The following is a 6,703-nucleotide window of genomic DNA, read 5'->3' as shown; positions in this document are numbered from 1 at the left end:
TTTTTCTTTATTAACAAATAACACTACAAAAATTCAGACACCACAGATCAAAATATGAAGTTATGTGAAGAAAATTATAAAAAATCAAGTAACAATATTTACAAAAAAACAACAACATAAACAAAAGCATCAAATATACATCATAGTCATAATAAAAAGAAAAAAAAAAAGGAAATAAGAAAGTGACAGATTTGCAAAGACGTATAGAATGTGACAACAGAGGTTCTTAATCAAATAGATTAGAGTATATATCAGAAATAAATATAGCTTTTTTATTCGTTATTAAATGAAGAGACTCAAAATATGTGTCAACTTCAATTTGAAATAATTTAAAGGAGGGTTTTGAAGTGGACAACTTAGATTTATGAACATCAAATTTCCCAAATATAATAAAAAGATTAACAATGTTACATAAATTTCTATCTTTACATTCAAACAATGTAATAATATGTTTCCCTTCCAGAGTGACTGTGTGTGTTGTTTTAGAAATCATATAATTTTCAAAACTTTTCTAAAATGTAATACAGAATGAACAACCATAAAAAAAGATGAATTAACGATTCTTGTTCGGACTTAAAACCTACAATACTTGTCGACTGGCATACATTTTGAGATGAACAAGTTTGTAGGGTATATTTTGTGGAATATTGTAAATGTAAATCCCTCACTATTTTCGAGATACAATATCTAAAAGGAACAAGCCACGCCTTATGCCAGTTAATTTCATTAAAGTGAGAATTTCAGAAAAATTTCCCATGAGGTGTTTTTTTTCTTTAAATTTAGAAAGCATTTTCTGATGTGCTTATTAATACAATTCCTGCTCGTAATATTCATACCATTAACATAAAGAGTAAAATTAAATTCAGGAACTTCGTTTTGTTTTTTATAACTTTTCCTTACCTCTAATATGCCATTAGGGATAGAATTGAAGATTGAGTGATATTCTTTGAACGTTAACGGGAATGCTTTCTCTCTGAGAAAGCCTCCATAGTTTAATAATTGGCTATAACAATGAAAAATATCCTTTATAAAGATAATACCTTTATCAATCCATTTCTGCAAATACAGTGACTTGTTCCTCTTAGTAATGTATTCATTATTCCACAAGATGGCTTTGTGTGGAGAAAAGTTGTGAGAATAACACAACTTCCATGCCAGTAGACGTCGTATTCATAGTGATAGAATATTCTGACATGACATAAAGTCACCAGACATTTCCAGTTTGAACATCAATCTGATTGAAAAACCTACTGTTGTGTCTTTATAAACAGAACAGGGCAGAGGTAGTTTTTTATGTGATGTATCGACCATGAATCACACATAAAAATAAGATAGAGAAACAGATAGTGGCCGTAAAGTCAGATATTTTAATAAGTTGAAGAAACAATATGATTATATTATTAGAGTCTACTTGAAGCATTTTATATTTGTCTCTCTCTCTCGCTCACACACACACACACACATACACACACACACACACACGCACACACACACACACACACACACACACACACACACACACACACACACACACACACACACACACGCACAGTACTACAATGTTGTTCTGCATCCATCTCCTCTCAGCCCTTGACATTTAGCAGCCCCACTCCCAACACACACACACACACACACACACACACAGACATTAGGGTTACATAATATTGACAAAATGTGATATTGCAATATCGATATGAATTCTGATATTTTTAAACATTTGATGTTAGCAATCCCTGTGGGGCGATTAATTAATTATTATTAATATTATTAATTGTTACTGCATGTACAAATCAACTTTTTGCTGCTTTTTTGCCATTGCAGCCCAGGCTACTGATTCGTCATGAATGCCTTTTTGGAGGTGGCTTGTGATGTTTAAGGCTATGAATGTGATGTTTCTCATGTTGTAATATGCTGGTGATATATTTTGTCCACAAGGGGGCCCACTTGGTTAAACCCAGAGAGAAACGCATATCACTAAAGAGGAATAAGCTCATTAAAGAATAAGCTAAGGTCACCAGTTGTTTTAGATCAACTCAAAATAGTGCTACCCTGTCGTTGACATAGTTATAAATACGTGATTTGAAGCCTCTTCACATAAGACTTGAGCGTTAGCTCACTGTGAAGAGCTGTGGGCTTGGGTATACAATCTGTTTTATGTATTGCCAAAAGATCGAAACCAGCTCGACCCGAACTTGAATGATTATATTTTTTGTAGGTGGCTGTGATGTGGTGCTTACTTAGACAAGCATTTTCAGGGCAGTGGATCTGGGAAACAATTCAAAAATGGCCAGGAATATGTTTGGGATTGTTGAGGAATCTGGTGGCAGAGGCAGACCACCTACCACTGGAAACCAGTAGGGACGTAACATCTAGCTGGCTACGATGTCAGTACAGTAACATCAAAGATCTTTATGAACATTAATAATAATCACACATTTTTTTTATGAATTCATTTATTTTAAAAAACTATTGAAAAAACTAGCTTTTTCTAGGAACTTCTTCATTCCTTTTTTTGTTTTCATGACTGGCTGTCATTGGTTGTGATACTCCCAAAGACAGTTCTTGTACTCTGAAAAGCAAAGGCGAACTTGCTGCATTGCATGTTGGTGTATCCTTTATTGCAGTATCTGCAGCGTCCTGTCTTCCATGGGAAATGTGCAACTAGGTCCTTGCTTACATCCAGTGGGAGGTGTGCACATCTCTTGGACTGTCTCTTCTGAGCCTTCAGAGGGCTTCTTGATGTCCCTGTCTGTGTTGCTGGGCTCGCTTTGCCTGGAGATGGTCGTCCTCTCTTTGGAGCTTGAAGTGTTGAGCAGGATGAGAGAGGATGTTAGCCGTGCCTGAAACTGTCTGCTGTAATTACGTACATGTACCAGCGACAGGATTTGATGGGGAACTCACAATTGGCTGTAAATGACTCCAACAAATCCAAGCCATTGTAAAACAAATTGCCACCCCGGTGACTTTCTTCCATGTCCCCATAAACACCCATATATTTGAGCTGGCAATTTGGAAACCTTCCCTTGATAACTTGATAAGACAGAGAATTGGTGATATTAAAAAATCAACCTCTACACTGACCACATCTAGCTTAAAGTAGGCTAACAGGTAAAATATCCTTGAACTGAAAACAGTGTGTTGGTGGGGGCATGTTGAGCAGTCACCTGTACTTCATGTTAACTTGAAGGAGCTCCAAATTTAGACTCAGTTGAACATATTGAAAAAAGAACTTTAAATTCTTTAATTTACCTATCTTAACCTATCTTCTGCTGAATTCATTGTTTGTGGCAAGCCCTTTAAAACCTTTTCTGGACTTGCCTTTTTCCAAATCCTGTGTGAACGTTTAGCTTACTAAATGACTTAAGTTAGCCAGTAATTGCTGCATTTTCATCAAATCTTCTTTCTGATTGTTGTGTGCCTTCAATAGCATAAGTGTTGATTATAGGAAAGAAGCTGCCTGGAAAACCCATGTGGAGAATGTTGGTGGGGGGATGTTGAGCAGTCACCTGTACTTCATGTTAATTTAAAGGAGCTCCGAATTTGGACTCAGTTGAACATATTGAAGATATTTCCATAATATTGACCCAAATGTCAGTCTATTTCCCATCTGGAAGGGACATTTCTGGACAAAGGTGGACATTTTGGACAGAAACATTGGTGGATCTTGATTCCCACCACAAGATTTAGTCTTCATTGCACATCCCGCGCAATGTATTGCCATTGTCAAGCACATTGCCACACTGGCGACTCTCCTCCATGTCCCCATAAACACCCATATATTTGGGATGACAATTTGGAAACCTTCCTTTGATAACTATGACCTGGATGATGGAGAACCTACTATATCATGACATAGTTGACTTACTATGTTATTATTTCTGTGAGAGATCCTACTGAACATTGGGGCATTGAGTCAGGATGGCCGAGTTGTCCAAGGCGCTGCGTTCAGGTCGCAGTCTCCACTGGAGGTGGGGGTTTGAATCCCATTTCTGACATGATGCGCTACTTGAATAGCCAAATAAAAACCTTTCTTTGATATATTGTCTTGTTTTTTTAAAAGTAACAGTGTGCAATATTGGAAACGACATAAAGCCCCAAATAGCCCTTAACAATGAACAGTTGAAAAGTGAGAATAGTGCAAAGAGTAGATAATCTGTCGGTGTCTGGCTAGATGTTTTTTTTAAATGTTGAGTTTGTTCTGGAAACACACTCCGCACTCTTGTTTGCTAAAAACACAGTCATAAGTGACGATCCTCTCCGATCGATCAGTAGTCTGCAGATTTCCAAGTCACCTTTTGGTATCGCCTCTGCTCGCTTGGAACCTCAACTGAGGCAGTACTAAAAATAGTACCTGGTAGCAGGTCCCAGGGACTAATCCTGTCGGCTCGCTGCAGCGGGCGGGGTTTCTGCTCAGTTTCCCCTGCGACTGAAAGACACACACAATCACACACGGTGGATGCAGGAAAAAACCATAGACAGTTAAAGAAATAGACCGACAGATCCCATTGCTCTGGACGGAGACCAGTGAAGGAAAATAGAAGCATAGTAGAGCATAATAGAAGCTAGACGTTACTGCGTGGCCTCCAACTGAGCTTGAAGACGTAGATGTGACGTGAACAACGTGTCTGAAAGTTGTAAGTCTTCTGGTAGCTGTGCAAGAGAAATCTCAATCATTCCCAATCAGCAGAGACGAAGAGCGTAGGTATATGTTAGGAGATAACATAGGCACAGGCTAATTACTGCTAACTAACATGCTAGTTAACATTAGTAATTAAACCTAAACAGCTAATGGAAGTCCAAACTGTCTGCGAGCTTCTCCTGACAATACGGTGATTTGTCGACTATGCAACGGTAAGTCACGTGGTTAGGATGCAATCGTTATTTTTAAAAAAACGTCTGTTACGTAGCCATAACGTGAGCTACAAGGTAATGGAGCCTTTTATACATTGTTGTGTTTCTTTAGAAATATAAAATGGACAAATAGAGTCTTGACACGCTTCTGATGTAAAGTTATTCACTGTTGAAGTGGCGCCAAAATGAATGGCAGTCAATGGAATATTAACTGCAGGTGATGGCTTAGTAGCATTAAAATGGTGCCATGGGAGCTACGCTTAGAGAGAAGAGGCTTAAAAACAACAGATGCGATGTACAGGATGACCTAAATTGAGGACAACTACATTACAGAAGGTGCAATGATAAGTCAAAGTCCAACAAGTACTCAAACTGTGTGATTGTGTGTCCCAGCCTGGCCCCCCCTACTACAGCATGTGATGATCCACAATTTGCATGTGGAGTCCCATCAATTCCTGTTTTTCACCTTTATGAGTCAAAAAAAGTGGCTGGTAAAAAGTGACAGTGGCGGGTGGATTTTTTAATTTACCCACCACTGTGGCAGGTGGTCGAAAAAGTTAACTTCATACCCTGACCGGGACGCTGTGACATCACTGCTGGGTGGGGTTTAAGGATGCATGATGTCACTTAAGACAGTGATTCCCAAAGTGGGGGTCGGGACCCACAGGGGGGTCGCGAGCCAGAGGGGGGGGGCTCGCAAGTAGATTTCCAGAAATAAAATTAAAATTAAAAACGATTAGAAATGGCAAATGTTAGCCATGATTTTAACACAAGATAATGATTTTAACACGTGTAAGTCTAAGACGCTGGCTGAGTTTTGGATTTCGGTTGAAAGGGAATACCCACAGTTATCCAGGGCGGCTCTGGATGTTCTGATGCCGTTTGGCACTACCTACTCGTGCGAAAAGACTTTCTCAGCACTGATGCACCTTAAAAATAAATACAGATGGCAACTGAATGTGGAGGATGATCTCCGAGTAGCGGTCTCCAACATTAAACCAAGATTGGACTTGCTGTGCTCCAAACATACTGCACATCCATCTCATTAGGTGAGGTTAAGTTCAAATTAAAGTAATGAGTAAATTACTGTAGAATAATGTCATGGCTGTTGTGTTATTTTGTGTTGTCAATATGCTCGTGTTTGTGTTTGTGTATGCCTATAGTGCGTGCGCGGTTGCGCGCAATGTTTATACACGTTTAAAGTGGGGGGGTCGCAAGTCAATTGCACCGTTACTTTGGGGGTCGTGGGCTGAAAGTTTTGGGAACCCCCTGACTTAAGGGACCGGCCGCCCGGTGTGAGCGTCTTCCAGGCTCTTCCTCACAGAGTGGCCCAGAGGCGATTTTCAAATAATCAATGTACTAGTTTTTATCACAGGTAACAAAAATGGTTGATGAATCCACCAGGTGAATATTATATCATATGTTTGTGTTGCTCAACTTTTCATGTGTTTTATATGTACCATAAATTCAGTCAAGTGAAGATGGAGAAAGGGAGATGGAAACGTGCTGTGCTTTGTTTCAGCCACTAGATGAAGGCAGAACTTCCCTGACGGACTAACAGGATGCAGAGGGAAAACCAGACACACAGTTGGGAAAGATTTCTGAGTGAAGATCATACACCTGATGTGTAAAGAGATACTGATTGAGCATTTTTCACATCCTTTCTTAGACATGTGTACAGCCTCTGTTGTCATTGTTACTTAATAATTAAACAAAGTAGCATTTTCAGGCTGGAGGATGTTTGGGCTCTGGACCATATTTTTATATTTTCAATGCTTTGTCTTTGATTTGTTTTCTCGTGGGGACCTACATCTCCAGTGTATTCAGTGAAAAGGACCAGTAGCTGTATGGG

The sequence above is a fragment of the Etheostoma spectabile genome, chromosome 24, assembly GCF_008692095.1.
Source record: "Etheostoma spectabile isolate EspeVRDwgs_2016 chromosome 24, UIUC_Espe_1.0, whole genome shotgun sequence".
Classification (NCBI taxonomy): Eukaryota; Metazoa; Chordata; class Actinopteri; order Perciformes; family Percidae; genus Etheostoma; species Etheostoma spectabile.
Note: the sequence above shows the minus strand (reverse complement) of the source record.